This window comes from Anolis sagrei, chromosome 2 (assembly GCF_037176765.1).
Source record: "Anolis sagrei isolate rAnoSag1 chromosome 2, rAnoSag1.mat, whole genome shotgun sequence".
In the NCBI taxonomy this organism is placed as follows: Eukaryota; Metazoa; Chordata; class Lepidosauria; order Squamata; family Dactyloidae; genus Anolis; species Anolis sagrei.
The window spans coordinates 71,481,789-71,504,842 of NC_090022.1; the positions used below are offsets into that span (position 1 = coordinate 71,481,789).

A 23,054-nucleotide genomic window follows, 5' to 3' on the forward strand; every position below is an offset into this window, starting at 1 on the left:
GATATTATTCTTGAAGTGACTGGCTTGACTTTGAAGGAGCTGGGGGTGGTCATGGCCGACAAAGATCTCTGGTGTGGGCTGGCCCATGAGGTCACAAAGAGTCAGAAGCAACTGAATGGATAAACAACAACAACACACCAAAAGGGTCTTGCAAGCACGTAGCGATCCCCCTCTCCCCAACATGTACATCTGCCAGGTAGTGACAGGGCCCTGAAGTTGGAGGACATGAGACTTTTATGGCCATAATGACTCTCTTGGTGGAGATGAACCAGTACCAACATAGTGAAATATGCTTTAAAGACAAAACTCATTGTTAATGATCTAGGCAGGCAAAACAAGTGGCATGTTTGGTAAATTGCTTACTTCCTCCATAATGTACATAATTTGACAAGAGGTGTTGTCTTTAATTACACCTGCCCCGTCTGTGTCTCTTCTTTGTTTGGGGAGAGAAATGAGGATTGAGCTCTTTAAATTTTAGATGTGGGGATGGTGTAGGGGACAAAAAGCTCTGAACCAGATTTCTAAAGCTGTCCTTCAGCCTGCCTGTCTTGGCCAACACAAAACCTAGGAGACCTCTTCCATGCTTAGCTTCCATTGTCAGGTTCATAAGCTTCCATTGTCAGGTTCACATGGCTATGGGACCAAGCATTCAACCAGTAAATAGTGCAATAAGGATAACGGACTAATGAAACTGACAGTTGGTCAGGTCTTGAACTACGATCTGGATTATGTGATTTTAATCGATGCTTTAATAATTACTGTTTAATTGTATGGTTTTAATTGTATTTATTTTTCTATTTATTTGTATTGGCATTGCATCAATACCTGCTGTAAGGCTCCCCTGAGTCCCCTTCTAGGGTGAGAAGGGTGGGATACAAATATGTGAGATAAATAAATAAAATACAATTATGGGGCACTTTTGCTCTCTTTTGAGTTTTGAGTCTCTTTTTCCCAGGCAGGGGCAAACTTCGGCCCTCTGAGTGTTTTGGACTTCAACTCCCGAATTGTGGGAGTTGAAGTCCAAACACCCGGAGGGCCAAAGTTTGACCATGCCTGCTTTAGCCACTTTGAGTCTCATTGAGAAGAAGAAAACTGAAATATAAATATAATCAACACCATCATCACCATCTTGGACCAGTGATTCCCAACCTTTTCTTCCTCTAGATCAGGCATGGGCAAACGTTGGCCCTCCGGGTGTTTTGGACTTCAACTCCCAAAATTCTTAACAGCCAGTAGGCTGTTAGAAATTGTGAGAGTTGAAGTCCAAAACACCTGGAGGGCCAAAGTTTGCCCATGCCTGTTCTAGGTGTATTGGGCTTGGGCTCCCAGAATTCCCTACAGTGGGCCACATTGCCTGGGAGTTGAACGCCCAAAGGCTGGGGAGAATTCTGTGGAGGGAGGAGTGGCCCCTTGTTCTGGTTGGCAAAGAAAGCTCCATTGGCAGGAATAGGCGCTCCTTCAAGGAAGGGAACCATACCAGGGTCTGAAGGAAAAGCAAGCCAGTCTCTCCCACACGCCGGAGGCCCGGGGAGCCACTGGGTTTGTATGTGGGGCAGGGAAGGGCACCCTCGGGAACAGCTCCTGTGTGTGTGTGTTGAAGGGAGAACGCGCGGGTGGCTGGGTGGCCGTGTGTGCGGGGAGCCACTGCGCCGGCGACGCTTCGGGAAGGGCTGGTTACCTGCCTGCCTGCCTGCCTGCCTGGGGCGCATGCTCCTCCTGCTGCTGCTGCTGCTCACAGGTGGTCGCTGTGTTGCCGTGGCCTCCCTCAGTCCAGGGTCAAGCAAGGGAGGGGGCGGCGGCGGCGGCCATCAGAAGCCTCTCTCCTCCGCCAGGCAGCCGGCTCTTCGCGAACCGCCGAGGACAGGCTCCATCATGTGACTCCCCGCCCCGGACGGCCCAACCCCGGGCCAGGCAGAGGCGGGAGGGGGAGGGGCATGAGGGGGAGGGAGGGAGAGAGCATGAGGGAGGGAGGGAGCCCGGGCTCCGCAGGGACACCTGGCCGCCAAGGCGGAGGAGGCCGAGCCTCGCCTGCACTCCAAAGCTGGCTTCCAAGCTGCGGCGCCGGGAGGCAAACTCCCCAAAAGCGCGCGAAAAGAGACAGTCCTTAATCGGGGGGCTTGTGTAGTAATCACCATTCGGGGCCCAAACTGGATCATCCTCATCCTCATCCGCACAGCGAAACCCTGTTTGCCATGCCACAGTTTCAAACGGACTTCCCTAGCCAGTGTAGATGGGCACTGGCCTCACCTGCACTGCCATATAACGCACTACAGACCTACCTAATGCCGTTCAGTGCACCGTATGGAGGTATCGATGGGCCTCGTTTACCTAAGGCAGGAAGGAGGCACCTACGGGAAAGGAGATTCCACCTGAACATTAGGAAGAACTTCCTAACTGTGAGAGCTGTTCAGCAGTGGAACTCTCTGCCCCGAAGTGTGGTGGAGGCTCCTTCTATGGAGGCTTTTAAGCAGGGGCGGGATGGCCATCTGTTAGGGGTACTTTGAACGCGATTTTCCTGCTTCTTGGCAGGGGGTTGGACTGGACGGCCCACGAGGTCTCTTCCAACTCTATGATTCTGTGTCCTGAGCAGGGCTCGCAACCCCTTGAGCAGACATCCTCAAACTGCGGCCCTCCAGCTCCCAGAAGCCCTAGCCAGTCTGTTCAGTCGTCAGGAATTCTGGGAGTTGAAGGCCCAAACAGCTGGAGGGCTGCAGTTTGAGGGTGGCTGCCCTTTAGGGTTTTGGAGGGGGGTCGAAAGAAAAAAATATACCGGATCCACAACACGAGCCTATTCTCACCTACAATAACAGAGAACTAAAATGTGGCGCCAGCTCATCAACCCGTCTGGCGGGGAGAAGCCCTTGAAGAGAAGGGCACGGGTCTCTTTCTGGGAAGTTCCCTAAACCGTTCCGACAGAGGAGCACCTGCTTGGGGGCTCCCCTCTGAGTCCCCGCCTCCCCCTTTCCTTTCCTCGGAGGAACCAAGCGGCGGGGCCTCCCTTCACCTGCGCGGCTGCGCGCTCGCCCTCCTTTGTCTCCCTGAGGGCGGGGCCGGAGCCCTCGGGGGACAAAGGAGGGCGAGCGCGCGGCCGCGGAGGTGAACGGAGGCCCCGCCGCTTGGTTCCTCCGAGGCGAAGCTGACTCGCCTCCGCTCTGTCTGCCTTTCTCCTTGGGAGAGAGACGGTGCCAGGGCAGCCCCTGCTGGTGGGCCGAAGGAGGACGCGGCGGCGGCGGCGGCGGCACGAAAGGGGCAAGCTGGACCGGCCTTTCGGGTCGCCAGGCTGCGGGCGAGGGCGGCCTCTTCGCCTTCATGGCGCCCTCCTCTTCCTTCCCACAAGAGGAGGAGAAGGTCGGTCCAGCACGGCCCGCGTTGCCGCCCTTCTCCAGAGCTTGACGTCACGAGCCTGGCGCTTTTGCAACGCCCAGAGGCACCTTTCGTTTCCCCCCAAATGAAAGCCTTCAAACGATGCTGGGATGCTGCGTCCAGGACAACAAACCGTGCTCGATCCCAGAGTATTTTACTCCCTGTTGGTGTTTGATAAGCATAACAACAACACTATGAAACACGGTTTTTGTTCTTGAGTTATAAATGGTCGTTTCCTAATTGGTTCTGTCATAAAAACACGGGGAATGTTTATTAAACTGCAAAAATCTTTTGCTATCGTTTTGCAATGAGTATCTCATAGAGCAGTGGTTCCCAGCCTTGTTTTGACCAGGGACCACTTTGATCAAGGACCACTTTGACCAGGGACTACTTTGACCAAGGACTACTTGGCCAGGGACCACTTGGACCAGGGACCACTTTGACCAGGGACCACTTTGACCAGGGACCACTTGGACCAGGGACCACTTTGACTGGGGGCCACTTTGACCAGGGACCACTTTGACCAGGGACCACTTTGACTGGGGGCCACTTGACCAGGGACCACTTTGAGCAAGGACCACTTGACCAGGGAGCACTTTCACCCAGGACCACTTGACCAGGGATCACTTTGACCGGGGACCACTTGACCAGGGACCACTTTCACCAAGGACCACTTGACCGGGGACCACTTGACCAGAAACCACTTTCACCAAGGACCACTTGACCAGGGACCACTTGGACCAGGGACCACTTGACCAGGAACTGCTCTCCAACATTAGTACCAAAAGGGTTACGAATCTGTTTTTGGTCAACTTTAGATTTGGTTTGGTTATTTGGGGAGCTGAATCAGAAAACTACATTGGATAGACCACATCAGCTCTAATTTCTGATACAGAACATACGCCAACAGTCACCATCTGCTCACTTACAGAAAAACATATTTAATAACCTAGAGCCATGGACCTTATTTTAGGTCTCACGACTCACAGGTTGGGAACCAATGAGTCTCAACATAGTTTTTGGCAGAAGTTTCTGGAGTATAACAACTACTTTCTAAGTAAGTCCTGCGCAATTGAACAGGAGATAATGCTTTCAAAACAACACTTTTTTTCAAATTTTGTTACATAGTGTAATAATAAATAATAAGATCCTACTTGGATCTGCACACATTATTTATTTATTTATATATTTATTTACAGCATTTGTAGTCCGCCTTTCTCAGCCTTGCGGCGACTCAAGGCAGCTCACAGAATTAGCACATTTAATGCCATATATTCATAAAAATCCATTAAAAATATACAACACAACATTATAAAAAGCATATATAAACCATTTAAAAACATATGATCACCAATGTTGTCCTGTTAAAATCATTGTCCAGCAGCATAGTCTAGCCATTCCATGTTCATTCTTCTTATTTCAAAATTACTTATTCGCCGAAACATCACATAGTCCTAGTCACTTGGTCGAATACAAAAGCCAGCATAGTGATCTTGTTTGCTGTGTACTAATCTTGTTGTATATCTAATAATAATAATAATAATAATACTTTTATTTGCTATTTGCTCTCAAGACTGGAGGTGTGGTGCAGCAAAATCAAAATACATAGCTAAACCATAAGGCCATGGAAATATCTAGATTATGAGACAGATTTAATGACAGACATTCAAATCATATATATCAATAAAATCATGTATATCAATAAATGCAAATGTAACCGATCTATTGATAGCCATTTCAATTCCAAGTGATTCCAGAGGTCAGTTCTGAAGATCAGATGGAAGTGCTTGTTGTTTTTGCTAGGAAAGACAATCTATCCGAGAAATACAACACAGGCAAAAACACATTTTGGTGCCTCAACTATCAGCCTTGTTTCTGGGTCTATTTGACCTGCTGATTTTTAAAAAATGGCACCAGGGATTTTTAAAAACTGGCACCAGTTTCCCCCTATCAGCACTATTTTTGAGAAACAGAACATATGCCATGTACCAGTCTTCATCTGCTCATAGAAAATCATGATAACCATATCTTAAAAAAACTAGTGGTGTTGCAGTTTATTAAATGCAATTTTCTGAATCACATCCCTAAATAACCCCAGGATCAGACGTGAAAATCAAGACACCAAGAAGCTTTTGTTGTTGTTGGGCTATGCAATCAATTTCATTTGTTACTCAGGTCTCTTCATGGCTGGAGGCGGGATGCATTGCAGTCAAAACACATTGATAAAACAAGGTATTAAAATACTTATATTAAAAGACAGAGAGATTTGATGATATGCATTACAATCATTGTTTATATCAATTAAATGTAAAGGTAATTGATCCCTTGATAGCTGTTTCAATCCTGGGTGATTCTGGAGTGAATTTCTGATGGAGGCTATGTTTGCTTTGTGGTTTGTTTGGTTTTTTACTGAGAAATACAGACTCTATCCCAGAAATATAATCTAACAATCTTTGCTAACTCTCCCTGCACCTCCCACCCAGCATTATAGAAGAAGAATGGAGTTATAAGGAATTTCACCTGGGGCATTGCAGAGAGATCAGTTTGGAATCCAGTAGCTGAAGCTTTTAGGAAATTACTTGAAAAACTGAGGATGAGGGTTAAAAATAGTGACAAAGAACAAATGTCAGCAATATGTACATACATATATATACACACACACACACCCTGCATACATGTAACTGACCACTGGACAAATGAACGTATGCTACTTAGATAGCTAAGGAACTTGCAGGTTTGAAGTAATTAATTCCACTGTGTAAATCAATTGATCCAGCCAGTAATTCATCTTAAAAGCTGCTATTACAAAATATCCAGGGAGGATTTTCCATAACTCAAAAGTTAATGTTGATACGGTCAATGGACTAATCAATAAACCTTGCTTATGCATAACTCAAAAGGTGGAGACCACTTTCAGCCCCGTGGGTGTAATTCAATTTTAGAGAAATTATGATGTATTGCTACTAAACGGCCCCAGCCCAAATTACCTGTCTGAACGCATCTCTCCCTTTGAACCATCGCGGAGATTAAGATCCTCCAGGAAGGCCCTGCGTTCTGTCCTACCATTGTCACAGGCATGATTGGTGGGGATGAGAGACAGGGTCTTCTTGGTGATTGCTCCCCAGCTATGGAACTCCTTTCTTGGTGAGATCAGGTCAGCCCCCTCTCTCCTGTTCTTTAGAAGGATGGTAAAAATTTGGCTTTTGGGACCAAGCTTTCGGGACAGGGCAATAAAGCAGCAATAGGAAAAATTACCAGGCCAATTAGATTTGACGTGGATGACTAGGACAGTTTTAAATGGTGTATTTTAATATTTTGTTAAATGTTTTTAATGTTTATGTATGTATATAAGAATTTGTTTCCCGGCATTGAATGTTTGCCGTATATATGCTGTGCTCTGCCCAGAGTCCCTTTTGGAGTGAGAAGGTGGAATATAAATGTTTTAAATAAATAAATAAATAAATAATATTGTGTGGAGACAAAAGACAAAAAAGACAGGACTCAAAATATCAGCTTATTTTGTGCTGGAGATATCTCACTGCTAATAAGAGTGAGAATTAGGAGGAAACCAAACAAAAGCTGGGAAACCATCAAATGAAGGTGTGATGGGAATGGTTGGCTGAGGTGGTCCCGATTTGAATCTTAGAAAGATCAAATAGGGCTCCTGGGGTTCTTGGGCTGGTTCTACAGTGCCATATAATGCAGTATGGACGGCATTATGATTAGTTCAAGCTGCATTATATGGCAGTGTAGAAGCAGTCTCAGTTTCCCTACCTTTTCCAGTGTTCTCCTATAGTTACAGGCAGTCTCCAAGTTAAAAACAAGATAGATTCTGTAGGTTTGGTGTAATTCCAGACACACACATATATACACACACACACGCATATTCATGTGCGTGCATGCATACTGGATAGTGTAGGGAAGGGTTAATACTCCTGTGACATTTATTTTGCTGTCTGTGCACCTGTTCAGAAGTTTCACCTCACTTTCTGTCCCTGTTATAATTGGATTTTGCAAAAAATGGCATGTTGTAGAAACAAGGATTGGTGATAAATTTCAGTTGAGACTCCTTTTTTCTATGATAACTCTTTCAGGAGTGAATTTCCCTTGCTTGGGATAGATTTCTCTCCTTTTCTGTTGTCTCACTCCTGCTTGTAACTGACTCATCATTTGTAAGTTTGTAACTCGGGGTCTGCCTGGGAAGGGACTGACAAAATAATCTCTGAATATCCCTTGCCCTAAAAACCCTAGGAAATTAATGGAGTTGCTATATGTCAGCAGGCGCACATACATATAGGCAAAGCTTCTTAGCTTGTCTAGGCCTGCTATTGTCTCTGCCCAGAACCAAGTTTCCACATGTACACCCAAATGCAGAAAAAGCCAGATCATCTTGGATTAAGTAATAGACATATTACTTAACCCTGATTAATCAAGACACGTTTGGAGTTCTCAGCAAAATAAACCAGGCAAACATGCCACATGTCAACTCCTGGGCATAAATATTGTTATGTGTAGGGCAGAGGCACTTGCCCTCTCCTTGCAATTCCCCTTCAGTGGGGAGAAAATAAGAGGAAGAGCAAACCACATGTGACAGATGTTAATGTTCCTTAATGCACTAATAGGAGACACTAAGACACTATGATAATGAGAGCAGTATAAAACCCCATTGAGAATTCAATTAAATGCCTCAGGGATCAAACCGGATTTTGCATGCCACACATCAGCAGCTATATAGGTTAGGGCAGAAAATGTAAAAACCCCAAAACTAATGAATCCTCTTTCCTTATAATACAAGAGTCACTATCCTGGCTTTAACCCAGAATCTGTCTGTTAATGCAATAAAACTAAATAAGGTTATAAACAAATAATCTTCAGTGATGAAGCAAAGGGTACTATGTTCTGATCCCGCGAGGATTCTTGTTTCAGCAAGCTTTGCATAAAAAGAAGAAGAGGGATGGCAGAAGCACTGGCTTCTGTGATAACGCTGTAGTAAAGGGGGGCGGGGGAGAGATGCATCTGATGGCACTATGTGTTCAATTTGATTTATGACACAGAAGCTTTCTCAAATAATTTATTAACCTGAAATATTATTGCTAGGGTAGATAAGGACCTTGATCAAGCTAAACATCTGATATGAAGATTGTGATCTAAGTGAACACAATTTTTTACAGCAAAAAGCTGATTTTACTACAAGAAACAATGTTCATATTCAAAACAACAGATGCTACAAACATAATCATTGAAATCTGTGTCAAATGGCTTAGGTATTACTTTGGTCACATGACAGGGAATAAGCCACACAGCACATAGGTATAGCAAAAGGTGTTCCTTTGTGTTTACAATTTCCTTTGCTAAAATTATGCATTTCTTTATTTGATTTTTGGTTTGCTCTTAGCACTGAATATAGCGAATCTTTGCAGTGTAGTGGTTTGAGTGTTGGATGATTACTTTGGAGACCAGGGTTTAATTCTCTTTTCAGCCATGGAAACTTATTTGATTAACTCACAACTCCAGGTATTCTTGAGAGACACTGATTATCTGGATTCGGCACAGTCTGGTTTCAGACCGGGACATGGTACTGAGACAGTCTTGGTCGCCTTAGTGGATGATCTGCGCCGGGAGCTAGACAGGGGGAGTGTGGCCCTGTTGGTGCCCCTGGACCTCTCAGCGGCCTTCGATACCGTCGACCACGGTATCCTTCTGGGGCGTCTTGCGGAGATGGGCCTCGGGGGCACTGTTCTACAGTGGCTCCGGTCATTTCTGGAGGGTCGCACCCAGAAGGTGTTATTGGGGGACACCTGTTCAACGCCACAGCCTTTGACTTGTGGGGTTCCACAGGGCTCTATACTGTCCCCCATGCTGTTTAAGATCTACATGAAGCCGCTGGGTGAGATCATCCAGAGTTTCGGGGTGCGGTGTCATCTGTACGCAGATGATGTCCAACTCTGTCACTCCTTCCCACCTGCTACTAAGGAGGCTGTCGAGGTCCTGAACCGTCGAGGTTACAGCCTGGCCGCTGTAACGGTCTGGATGAGGGCGAACAAATTGAAATTGAATCCAGACAAGACAGAGGTACTCCTGGTCAGTCGCAAGGCTGAACAGGGTATAGGGTTATAGCCTGTGCTGGATGGGGTCGCACTCCCCTTGAAGGCGCAGGTTCGCAGCTTGGGTGTGATCCTGGATTCATCGTTGAGCCTGGATCCCCAGGTCTCAGCGGTGACCAGGGGAGCATTTGCACAGCTCAGGCTCGTGCGCCAGCTGCGCCCGTACCTTGGGAAGTCTGACTTGGCCACGGTAGTACACGCTCTGGTCACATCCCGCCTTGACTACTGCAACGCTCTCTACGTGGGGCTGCCCTTGAAGACGGCCCGGAAGCTCCAGCTAGTCCAGCACGCAGCAGCCATGTTACTAACAGGAGCGGGACACAGGGAGCATACAACGCCCTTGTTGTACCAGCTCCACTGGCTGCTGATCTGCTACCGGGCCCAATTCAAGGTGCTGGTGTTGGCCTACAAAGCCCTAAACGGTTCCGGCCCAAAATACCTGTCTGACCGCATCTCGGCCTATGAGCCCACGAGGACTTTGAGATCGTCCGGGGAGGCCCTTCTCTTGATCCCGCCTGCCTCACAGGCACGCCTGGCGGGGACTAGGGACAGGGCGTTCTCGGTGGTGGCCCCCCGGCTGTGGAACACCCTCCCTGTGGACATCAGACTGGCGCCCTCCCTTATGACATTCCGCAAGAGACTAAAGACGTGGTTGTTTGAGAAGGCGTTTGAGTAAATGCTGCAACAATTGGCAATGACGATTGGAACGGAACATGGATAACGAGATTTGGATTGTGATTCAATGATGAGACGTCGCGAATGATTTAGTGTAATTGTATTATTGATAGTGATGTTGTTTATTGTTGTTTGTGATATTGCTTATGTTGCAAATTGTACCTGTTTTTATATGTTGTACACCGCCGTGAGTCGCCCTAGGGCTGAGAACGGCGGTCTACAAGTGCAGTAAATAAATAAATAAATAACTTGAGATCGTCACTCACTCTTGGCTCCAGAAAACAGGTTTGCCTTAGGGTTGCCATCAGTGGAAATGACTTGAAGAAATGCAACAACAATTGAAGGTTCACAGAATGGAAACATGTTTTTCAAATGTAATATTGATTTAAATTAAGCAACAGAAATACTTATTGAAAGCAATATTCTGTCAGGGATTTCTGTTATCTTAACAGAGACCTGGAAACTTCCCCTGTAGATGCCTGATAGAATCCAAGCTCCTCTCCTTGTAGTTGTGGCAGGAACTCAAGACACCAGAATCCAGATGTTCTTTTCAAACACAGGAAGACTTTATATACTCAGTTCCACTATATACAACATATTTATTACAACTCACAGCTCTCTCCAAGCTCTAATCGATCCTACTTACTCTCTCCTACACACGTGCCTCCCTTTTATACTCTCCCCCAGGGCATTAGACACCACCTGCTTGCTGCCTGGTGATTCCACAATTTACAGATGGTGGCTAGACCTCAGATTTTCTGTCAATTTACCATCCAGGATACTAGAGTATGAAACCAATTCTGACAGATTCTAAATTACCATTCTAAATTACCATAATGATTGAAAGCCAGCTGAGCCAACCTTAAACTTTCTAAAGCTTTGTTGAGTCCAAATCTTTGTCAGGCTACAAATTTTGAAAATTACCAGAGACAGCCCTGGAAATATTTTATCATTGCACAAGCATAGTGATTGTTTCCTTGGACTAGGGAAGGTTTAGATCTGGCACAACTTATCCTCTTCCTCATGTCACCCCTATTTGGCCTTTCTGTCAGCTGATCTCTACTAGCAGAGGCCTTGGATGGATGGTGTCACCTTCTAGACTGAGTTTGATCCATTACAGAAGAGTCAGGTACCTTAAGACCCTGGCTTCAGATGATGCCTTCTCCCCCATGAATCTAAACAGTGAGCTGCTGGTGAGAATCTTCTGCAGAAAGTGCTCCCACCACAGCTGGAGTCAAAGAACACCCCATCATTTGTGGAAAACCATCACTACATTGAGCAGGTGATGGAGCCAACATCTCTTAAATAGATATGTTGAGCAATCACACACTCTTCTCAAGGGCGGGTAAGTATCAATTATACAGAAAAAGCTAGGAATTTTTGTTCCCTAAAGTTCATCTTCCCTAGATTTGTGTCCTCATGCTTGTGAATTTCCTTGGAGTCTTGACATCTGGACTGGATCATAGTGATTATTTCTTTTGTCTTTCCACCCATTTGTCATGATTGCTGGCTTCTTGTGATAGATTGCCTGCTTCTCATTAATACACCTTCCTTCAAGCTTATTTTATTTGTGTGTATGTATATCTGTGTGTGTGTATAGTTTAATCCTTGCACTACATATTTTAACATCTGTAATTTGTGATAGTGTGTTTTAATGTATGTGTTTTATGGTATGTACTTTATGATGATGTGTTTTTACTGTGCTGTGCCCTGTCTCAAGCCATGAGGAGAAGTGAATAACAAATATCATCATGATCATCCCTAGAATGCCTCTCTTTGACCTGTACTGGATTGACGCACCCATAACTGCTTTTGAACCACTCTACCCTGCCTCTCCTTGTACTTGTTGCCTCTAGGCACAGGAAAGCTGATCCTTGAGACCAGCCAGTAGAAGACAGCTATACCATCTCCAGAGTGGTTCATCCATGAGTGTTCAGTGCATTTTAGCTGGCATAGTGGCCCTTTCTCTGTTTCCTAATCCCCTCTGCATCCATCCCCTCTCTGATATAGGGTTATTTTATTACAGAAGACAGAGGACTGCATTTATATTTATATCCCAATTCAATATTCAAGCTTGTTTACAAAAACTAAAGCAAATACAATAATCTATGTAAATTGGGTGTACTAGCTTTATGTAGACACTATTCTACATAGAAAAGATATGGAGAAATAGGTCATTTCTTTAGTCTTTCTCAGCTTCTTTTGCCTGATCTAGTCCCATCACTGCAGATGAAAAAAGTAGCCAGCCAAAGTAGATCAGTACACAATCCTTGGATACTGGCATTGGAGGGGGTAGTCAAAGAGAAAATTTCTATCTCTGCAACTAAAGCCATTGAGAATAGAACATATTGTTAAGATTCAGCACAATTAATCCAACCAGGAGAAGAAGCACATAACATCATGGAACATAGTAATTTGCAACAGCAGTTGTTTCCACTGATAAAATATATGTCTTATCTCTCTTAGGTCAAAGATCCGGTTTCCAACACATTTCCTATTACTATGTGCTTACTATTGTTCTGTGCATACATGTGGAAATGTAAATGAATAAGCAGTGTTCCAAGTATAATTTTGGCCTGCTCTTAGCCAAGATTCCCCCCTTCCTCATCTAAGTGGTAGTTTTAATTCCTTTGCTAGAAGGAATTCTATGTCGCCAATTATGCTGTTTCTTGTATATATATTAAGAACAGGGGACTATGTTTTCATTTGCTGTCCCTGTGGAATTGCAATCCATTTAACATCTTTCTCTGCTCCTTGTAAGGCTTTACAAACCTGCACTGCCCTGTCATACTTAAGTATGTGCACTGAAAAGCATCAGAGTTTATCTGTTAAGACACATTTGCTACATAAAACTTTGAACCAGCTCTTAACAGCCCTTACATGATTGTAAGTCACTCTGAGCCTTAGGGACAGTGGGTTGAAAATTAAGATAAATGGGGCAGTATCCAATGTTGAAAGAGCCAGTTTGGTGTGAGTGTTGAACTAGGACTCTGAGAAATCTGATAGGCCATGGAAACCGTGGGCAAATCACAATCTCTGCACCTGTAAGGAAGGTAATGTTGACTCTCATCTCAATAATTCTTGCTAAGAAAACCCAATGATAGGGTCACCATAAACCAAAGTTTTTGTGAAGGCACATATGATCAACAGTTCTGGATTTGTGATGATGAACAGAACAGATTTCAAAACATTTGGGAGAGGGTGTTTATTCTCTTTGAACTCTATGTATAAGCCTCCCATACTGTTCTGAAGGACTGGGATCCCTTCAGAAGAAATTTCCAAAGAGGGTCCAGGGGTGTAGGGATTGCAGCATTGGAAAGGACAAAAAGAGCCACTTCATCCAACCCTTCGACTCATAAGAATACATAACTAAAACATTCCTGAAAGATGCCCATCCAAGCTCTGTTTGAAGACCTCTGAAGATGGGAGAGTCCATTACCCTCTGGGGTAGTGCATAACACTCAAACAGTTTTGTAGTTTAAAAAAGTTTAGATGGAATCCCTTTTCTTGCAGTTTGGATCCATTGGCTTATGTTCTAATCTCTCAAGCAGCAGAAATCAAACTTTCTTCATCTTCTACATGTTATCTCTTCAGCTATTAAATGATCATCATTGTATCACCTCTCCATTTTCTCTTCTGGCTAAATACCTAGTTGCCTATGACATTCCTCATGGTGGTTGGTTTCTAGACCTTGATCATCCTGTTCTGAACTAATTCCAGCTTCATGATATCTTTCTTAAATGATAGTGCCCATAACTGGATGTGGTCTTCCAGGTAAAGTGTGACCAAAGCAACATAGAGTGACACTAATATTTCCCTCAGTTTAGACACCGTACTACTGCTAATGCAGTCTAATTTGCACTTGCTTTTTCGGATACTACATCACACTTAAGTTTAGCGTATAGTCTGCTACAGCCCCTAGATTTGTTCCACATGTACCACTTTCAAGCCAGCTGTCATGCATCCTATATTTATTTCTTTTTTTCCAACCTCATTGTAGTACCTTGTGTTTATCAGCATTTAAATTAGTTAGTTTTGACCCAGCTCTCTGATTTGTCACGGCTCTTTTGAATTCCGATACTAACTTCTGGGATATTAACTACCCTACACTCATTATGTGGAGTGTGTTATGTCTTGATTATTTAAGTTGTTTTATAATTTATTGCATTTTTGATTTGTTTATATATTACTGCCGGCATTGAATGTTTGCCACTGTGTATTGTGTTGTAAGCCATCCTGAATCCCTTCAGGGAGATAGGGCAGGCTATAAATAATGTTTCATTCATTCTCCAATAAAAGCAAGCAAGCTGCCATGGGAATAAAACCCCATTGGTAGTACAACTGGCTTAGGCCATAATCTCTAGGTACCACCACTTGCACTGTCAAACTTAAACCATGCAAAATTTGAATCACAACCATTGCAATGAATCTCAGTGACTTGGGTAAATAATTTTCAAATATTTTTTTAAAACTAAAATAAACAGTCCTCCTCCTGCCCCTTTGAGCAGTTACAATCTCCTCAGAGCTAGTTAAAGTTTTACCACTTCTCTGCCAAGGTAGTTCTCCCAAGAACAAAAGTGCAAGGTCAGAAATTCCTTTGCCTTGCAATTAACCGCTGCCACCTGGGAACAATGAGCCTGTCCCGGTTACTTGGGCTGTGTTTGTTTGCATTCTCCATAGAGCTATGTGGCCTTAAGATCCATATCTCAGATCTTTAAAAAATGTATTTGCTTTTTTTAAAAAATCCCATTCTCTTTATCATTTCATTTGTGTTTGTGGTGGTTCAAATAGCTGAGGATTCCTGTGGGACACTGAAGTAGGATAAGTTGATGAGCTCAGAGGAGTTGTGAATGCCATAGGAACTTTTTTTTTACTCATTTGAAGTATCTTTATTGATGTTTGCTTTTTTTGAGGGGAAAAGAGAAGTAGAAGTTCCCAGAAGACAAAAGTTTCCTTTCTTCTTTAAACTTTCATGAGCCCAGAAATTAATTATTAATTAAAATTTATTTTGCTGATGAGTTTTTTTTTTAAGATTCCAGACTTAAAACCAGTTCCTTTATAACCACATTATTGACTTAGCACAATTTCATTTTTGTAGCATAGTCTCTCAAGTACTGGTTAATATGTAAGGTCACATAATAAATGTGCTGCCTTGATAGTGGATTAAATTTCTGGTGAATGTCTGTTTTAGGAAAGCTGTGTGCTTTGGCACACCTTTTGAAGGACCAAGTTGAATACTGAGGAAACACTCAAAAGGTTCGGAGAAATGACCAGGCATTGCGGTGGGTGAAACGACATGGCAATGGTCACATTCACCATTTTAAGGAATTCCCATCAGTTAAGTATTTCATTGAAAAAAAAGTTTAGAAAACCTATAAACTAATTTTAGAAACAAGCTGTTTGAAAGGCTTTGCTCCTCATATCACATTGGGCCCTCCCACACAGCCCTTTATCCCAGAATATCAGGGCAGAAAATCCCACAATATCTGTTTTGAAGTGGGTTATCTGAGTCCACACTGCCATATAATCCAGTTCAAACAGATGCTATGGGATTTTCTGCTTTGATATTCTGGGATATAGGGCTGTGTGGAAGGGCCCATTGTTTTCTTCTTATTTCTTCCACTTCTTTGAGATCAGGACCAAATTTCAAGTAAGTACTAGAATTTCAATGAAAAAAATCATACTTCGAATGTGTATGCACACACAATATCACTATTATCCCTTAGTGTGGACCCTTCCACACAGCCCAATGTCCCAGAAGATCAAGGCTGAAAATCCCACAATATCTGCTTTGAACTGGCTTACCTGAGTCCACACTCAGATAATGTGGGATTTTATGTCTCGATATTATGGGATATAGGGCTGTGTGGAAAGGCCCTATGGAAGGACTTAGAATAATACCATCATAGTGTTTGAAGAAGCCAAAGGGCCATCCAATCTAACCTCTGCCAGGCAGGAATGCACAATCTAAGCACTCTTAAAAACCTTAAACCATACTCTGAGGACCCTTCCCCACAGCCCTATATCCCAGAATATCAAGGCAGGATATCCCACATTATCTGAGTGGGGCTGTGTGGAAGGGCCATTAGTCTTCAGAGCAGCAGAAAATAAGCTTGCTCCATCTATAATATGCCACACTTTCAAATATTTAATCATGTCTTTTCTCTTATCTTTCTCTTCATTAGGCTAAACATACCCAACTCCCTAAGATCAACACAGAAATGCAGCAGCAGGGGTAGGACTGGGAATGGTTGAATACAGTTACAGGGTTCTGAGAGAATAGTCAGCAAAGGCAAAAGTTAACACAGGAGGGCTGTTTGATTGTTTTTAGTATATTATGACTCACCACATTCCCATTAATTTTCACTTTTCTGATGGCCACTGATAAGGCATGAACTTGTTGAAAGTCTATCTCTGGCAGGGTTGTGGGATGTGTTTTCCTCAATATGGTGCTGAACTAAACTTCTCATCAGTCCTCCCCTGCATAGCCAGTCCGGTGGGGGGGGGGGGGGGAAGCGGGGAGGATGATGAGAGCTGAAATTCTATGTCTTGATCAGGGGTAGTACAGCCTTCTAGATATTACAGGACTGGAAGTCCCAACAGCCCTAGAAAGTGTGGCCAGTGAATGTAACCTTGGTAGGGTTCCTGAAGAGGCTATGTTAAAAGAGCCCCCCCCCCCCCCCCAGCATCTGCTCTGAGATCAGAGTGATGAGAGGGGCCAGAAAGGCAGTTCCATCTTGCCTCCTGCACTGTGCTTATAATGTAATGTAATAAAATAAATATAATATAATGTATATGCATATAATATTGATAATATTATAATGTAATACAATATAATACTTCTAATTATAATATGATAATATAATTATATATTTTATATTAAATGTAATATTACTAATAATAATACAGTATAATGTTATAGTACAATGTAATATATAATATTAATACTGTGCTATGGTAATAATATAATATATTGTATTTACTTTTTACTTGTAAGCTGCTCTGAGTCCCCTTCGGGGTGAGAAGGGTAGCATATAAATGTCGTAGATAAATAAATAAACTGCTGAATCTTTAAAAATATTTGAAAGGAGGGGGCAAGCTTGTGCTGTGCTGTGCTGCTCTGGAGACAAGGACATGAAGCAACAGATTCAACATGTAGGGGGAAAAAAGATTCTGTCTAAACATTAGGAAGAATGAGATTTTCCTGCTTCTTGGCAGAGGTTTGGACTGAATGGCCCACAAGGTCACATCCAATTCTATGATTCTAAGAACTTCCTGATGGTAAGAGCAGTTCTGTAGTGGAATGTGCTGCCTTGGAGTGTGGTGGAGTTTCTTTCTCTGGAAGTTTTTAAGCTGGATAGATGTTGGGAGTGCTTTGATTGTGTATCCCTACATAGCAGAAAGGGGTTAGATTAAATACTGCTTGTGATCTCTTCCAACTCTACGAGGCTATGTGATATTAATATATAGCTACATAAGCCCTCTGTTCAAAAGTGTATTTCTTTCAGTAAGAGCTGACCAGAAACCCAATGGAAAAGCATGTATGTCTTAGCCGTTAGTTTGTGCCCAAAGATTTTTTGAAATCTAAGCTGTTAGTCAAGGCATGGCAACAGCTATTTTAGTCTTTTCAGATGGTTCAAGATGACAGCAGGCATTTCATGAGAAGTTTTAATTAACCTTCAGGGTTACCAGCAGAAAAGCTTTCATTGCCTGATAGTTCTCTGCTAAAGGAAACCAGTTTGAACATCAGCATTATAAGATACATTTCAGTGGATTCATAACTACCCACTGAAAGTAAACAAAGTAATTAAAGTTAGGCATCCATGTACCTTAAGTTACAAAAAGAAAACTTTGCACTCACAAGAAGAGAAACAAAGTTATTTAAAATTTTGAAATATAAGATTTGTCCTTCATGCCTTTAATATGGCACCATGAATAAATATAATATTCTATGATCTTGTAGTTGTGCAAAAATGGATAGATTTTTATCTCCACCAAAGGAGGCAGCTTTAAGGGGAATGCTTCCTCAGCGTGCTGAAGCAGCCCCTCCCCCCCCCCCCCCCCCCCCCGGCTTTTGGTTCAAAAATAAAACAGGCAGGCCATCCCAGTCTTTTACACTGCATAAGACTGCTGTGTTGACCTGGGAAATTGTCTGCTATATGCAAACTGTCCTACTGAGGATGCAGAATGTATGCTCTGATGCCTGAACTCTGCTCAAGGTTATGACTTGTTCATAGTAATCTGCATGAACAGGATCTCCAGCAGGACTGGATTAAGATTTTTGGGGGCTCTAAACACTTGCAAGAGTTTAGTGCCTTGTGAGATTCCAGTGTTATCCATAGGCAGGGGGACATCATAAGTATGGTCATCCATTCTGTCAGTTGCTTATGACAAACAAGACTCAGACAACTGTTTGGAATACTCCCAGTAGCTCCTGAGACACATGTACTCCTTTGATTCAACTCCTTGGATTTTGCTGGTGTTTTAAAGGAACAGCTTCTTTCCAACTCCTGGGTGGGACCCTCCACTGTCTCCCCTTTATAAGGTAAAGGTAAAGGTAGTCCCCTGACATTAAGTCCAGTCATGTCTGACTCTGGGGTGTGGTGCTCATCTCCATTTCTAAGCCGAAGAGCCATCGTTGTCCGTAGACACCTCCAAGGTCATGTGGCTGGCATGACTGCATGGAGCGCCGTTATCTTCCCGCTGGAGCGGTACCTATTGATCTACTCACATTTGCATGTTTTCGAACTGCTAGGTTGGCACCCATTTATACACCCTTTATACACCCTTTATACACCCCTTTATACACCACCCTTTATACACCCCCATATATAACTAATTCAAAATATAAACAATAATAAACTGTAAATAAAATTAATGTCTATCATTAACCTTTATTATTACTGAAAGGTAATTTATTGAATGTCCATCTACAGCAGTGTTATTTTCATTTATTGGGGGTACCCCATTTTGTGAAACCTGGTTCAGCTGTGTCATTTGCAGTTTTGCACCATATGATCTGTGTTGTCCTCTTTCCCTTGATGCCTTAAGCATGTGCTTATTTTGCTTGAGGTTAATCCAACCCTTATCCCCAAGCAGACAAGTAATTACATCCATATCATTTTATTTATTTATTTTGCTCATCCTCTGGCAGGTCAAGTATGAATGAAATAAATGTTGGTCATTATTTAATACAAGCTGAAGATACATTGTTGAGAACCAATTTCTATGCAAGTAAAATTGAATTACTGCATTATGAAATCATGTATTTCTAAAAAGTGTGCCCCCAAAATGAAATGTTTTGTAAAACTCTGCACCTGTCCCTTCACATACATATTCGAGATATATATATATATATATAGAGAGAGAGAGAGAGAACCAATTTCTATAACAAAAAGGAGACTGCTGAGGAAATTGCTTGTTGTGCATAATTAAAGGCCGGATTTTAAAGTGGGATAGTATGTATATCACCAACAATTATCCTATCAAAAATACCACATTGATAGGGAGCCTTAATTAGAACTTAATTCTGTCTGTTGGACAACGTCCGAGGAAACAATGTTGATCCACTGGGTTGTTGATCCAGCCATCTACTTGCTGATACTTGACTACTCGATTTGGTCCTACTACTGGATATATAGGTGGCAACATAGCTGACTGCCTTTCACTAACTCTGAGTCTTTAGGATCAGTCTTGCTTATATATATATATATGTCTTGCGTATATATATCCTAGTTAATTACCGATTGGACTATGCATCATGCAGCCTTTGCAAGCCTGCTTTCTGCTGATCTAAAGATTAGAGCACACTCCATTTTTGGAGATCTCTAAACAGAGATTGGATTGGCATCTTTCAGGATGACTTAAGTTGTGTATTCCTGCGTGGCTAGATATCCTTGTGGCCCTTCCAACTTTATGATTCTATAAAGAACCATTCAAACATGTGAAATGGTTTATGTGAGTCTAGTATCATAAACTGTGTGTGTGTGTGTGTAATATGTTTACATTGACTGACATCTTGATGGTTGTATTGAACTATGCTGAATGGTAAGTCAACATGTAGGCAAATTTAATTGATTTGAGAGGTCTACTCTAGTCTGGAATAACAATGGCTATTATCTGCTAACTTCGTTTTACAGGAACAGCCTGGTTGTCTAAAATATAGGTCATATCATAATTGAAGCTGTGTGCCTTCAGGTTCTTTCTGACATATGACATCCCAAGGGCTAACCTATTGGTTGCTTTGAAGTAACTTTTCCCCAAAATCTTGCACTCCTGGTGTCTTGAATTACAGCTCCCACAACCCTGTTCTCTGGGGGTTATATTCTAAGATGTTTGGGGAGTGCTGGGTTGAGGTATATCGCTACACAGCGCTAGCTTTTAATGTTATGATTCATATATTTTTATTTTAAGCTGCTGTGCTTAATTTTATCATTGAAAACTGGACTAAAAATGTACAAATAATCTGAAAATAGAACCAGCTGGAGGTTTTCTTGTCCTAACAGGATTAAATAATTTTTCAGTTGTAGCTCCCAACATGCTGGGCAGCATAAGAATATCTATGCATAGTGAATGTTTGCTGAACCTTATTCATACACCTCAACTGCCACTTTGAGTCTTCTTTAAGGAGGGAAAAAGTGGGGTATAAATAATAATAATAATAATAATAATAATAATAATAATAACCACCGATCCAGCAAGAACAATATTGATTAATCATCTGGCAGGAGGCCCCTGTCAGAGGTTTGATTCCGGGAAGAGCATGGATGAGCTCCCTCTGTCAGCTCCAGCCCTCTCTGCAGGGACATGAGAGAAGCCTCCCACAAGGTAAAATATCTGGGTGTCCCCTGGCAATGTCCTTGCAGATGGTCAATTCTGTCTCACAGCAGAAGTGACTTTCAGTTTCTCAAGTTGCTCCTGACACGGAAAAAAAAACCCTGTCATCCCACTTTTCAGCTATTTTAAAAATATCCCAGTTTCTTTCTCCTTCTGCCACTTTCCTCCTTTGTCCTTGGCTCACATCAGTTGCTGTACCCTGATTTCAATGTGCAAAAGATATTTGCATTCAGTTCAGCAGCAGAGAGAGGGAAGGAAGAGGCAGAACGTTGTCCTTTCCATTAGGTTCAGGCAAAAGCAAACTGCTGCTGCTCTCTCTTAGCATTCTCTCCTAACATTTACCATCTTGAGGCAATTGTCTTTGCTTGGCTGCACATATTACAGTTTTTAATTGGTTATGTGTTGGAGGGTGTGCTTTATTTCTTCTTCTTCACCTATGTCTCTTGTGGCACTTCTGTGAACAGTTCACAGTGAGCAGAAGGCTCTTGATAATGTCCCTTATATTGCATGTATTTTTACCTATAATCTCATAAAGCTACCTGTATTCTATCTTTTGCTGCCCTTTTCCCTGGGCCCAACTTAAGGGGAGTGGCCTTTGCCTGCATTAAGATCCTGCCAGAACAACTAAACTACAACAGAAACAACATGTGAAACAAAAACACGTTGATCTGTGACACTACCACTGTCACTTTTTTCTCCTGTGTGATTTCTTAAAACATCATACTTCAAATGTATTTTGTACATTTCATTTGACCAATAAAAGTATTGCTCTTTTGTTGATTTCATTGTCCCTTTCTTTCAGCAGCGTGAGAGTGTTGGGGAAGACATAGTTCAGAAACAGCTATGTAGCCAAAGGACTGTCCTCCAGGATCCTGGGCTTCAGTCTTGGTATTCTCTCAGGCACTGGACAGACTTCCTGCCCCACTTGCCATCTGTATCACAATAGTACAATCACAGGTCCTGTTCTTGAAATCTGTTCAGTAACTGTGCCTCTGCTTCACTTAAAAACAGTAGGAAGTATTCTAAGAATTAGCTGTGTTAGTCTGTGTTGTGGCATAAAAAGAAAGAAAGAAGGGAGATGTGGTAGCATCTTTAAGACAAACTGATTTTCATTTCTGCATGAGTGTGTTTGATTGTGCCAAGGTACAAGAATTCTATAGAAAAATAAAGGGGAAAACTGAAGAATTATTAGAGCAAAAAAAAAATAGAGTTGAACAAAAAACAGCTTTTCTCTGAAACTGGAAGGGAAAAGTGGCAATAAAGACTGGCCCTAGGTGACTAAATATATGTTAGCTGCGCCACAAGCTACAGTTGCCTTAGGATGGAAAGAACATAAAAAATGGGATAAACAAAAATGGTACAAATATTTCACAGACTATATGCTTCAGGATTACATCATGGATAGGAAAAATAAATATACCAATAGATACCCCAGGGGAAAATGGGAAGGGAAATGGGAAGAACTAATAGCTAAGGCAAAGGGCAACAGAAGATATAAGAAACTGAACCAGCCTATCTTTAAGATCCAAGAAACAGAATGAATGGGAAATGTACAACTGTTCCCAGAGGGAGGGGGGTGAATGGGAGAGGGAGGGGGGAAATAGTGGAAAAGGGAGGGATAAAAGTAAGGGACAAAGGCATACAATTTTTAAAATCTTTATTTGTTAAATTCTGAAAATATATACTGTATAAGTTGCCTATGTTATCTTCTAAACTTTCTCATGAGGAAAAGTGGTTCTGTTATACTCGTTTGACCCAAATAAATGAACTAAATAAAAGAATTAATGATAATAAATTGGCATTTGCAAGGCTTGCTGAACAAGATGGTTTTCCTTATTGTGGAGTGGAGAATTTTCTGTAGAATCCACTGTAAACACTGCATGTTGTTGCTTACAGATTTGAGTAAATAGGTGGCATTCAGAAACTTTTTTTACTGTGGCCACGTTTTCTGTGAACACAACATTGAGCTAAGGGGACCCCATTTGGGATCAACACCCACCATTTAAGAAGCAGTGTTTTAGAAAATGTTTATCTGACCTCAGTAGAGACATAATTCATTATACACTGGAAGTCTTG

The 23,054-nt window shown here is 42.5% G+C and overlaps 1 protein-coding gene across 3 annotated transcripts in view; it reads right to left on the reverse strand.

Moving 5' to 3' along the window:
- MAPKAPK3 (MAPK activated protein kinase 3) overlaps positions 1–1,900 on the reverse strand; it is a 104,212-nt gene extending 102,312 nt beyond the window's left edge. For 2 of the 3 annotated variants that reach the window (XM_060765798.2, XM_060765796.2), the window contains exon 1: positions 1,679–1,900. The gene's annotated coding sequence lies outside the window, so the exon portion shown is untranslated. The remainder of the gene's footprint in view (positions 1–1,678) is intronic. The other variant, XM_067463617.1, reaches the window with a different exon arrangement.
- Between the last annotated feature and the right edge of the window lie 21,154 nt (positions 1,901–23,054).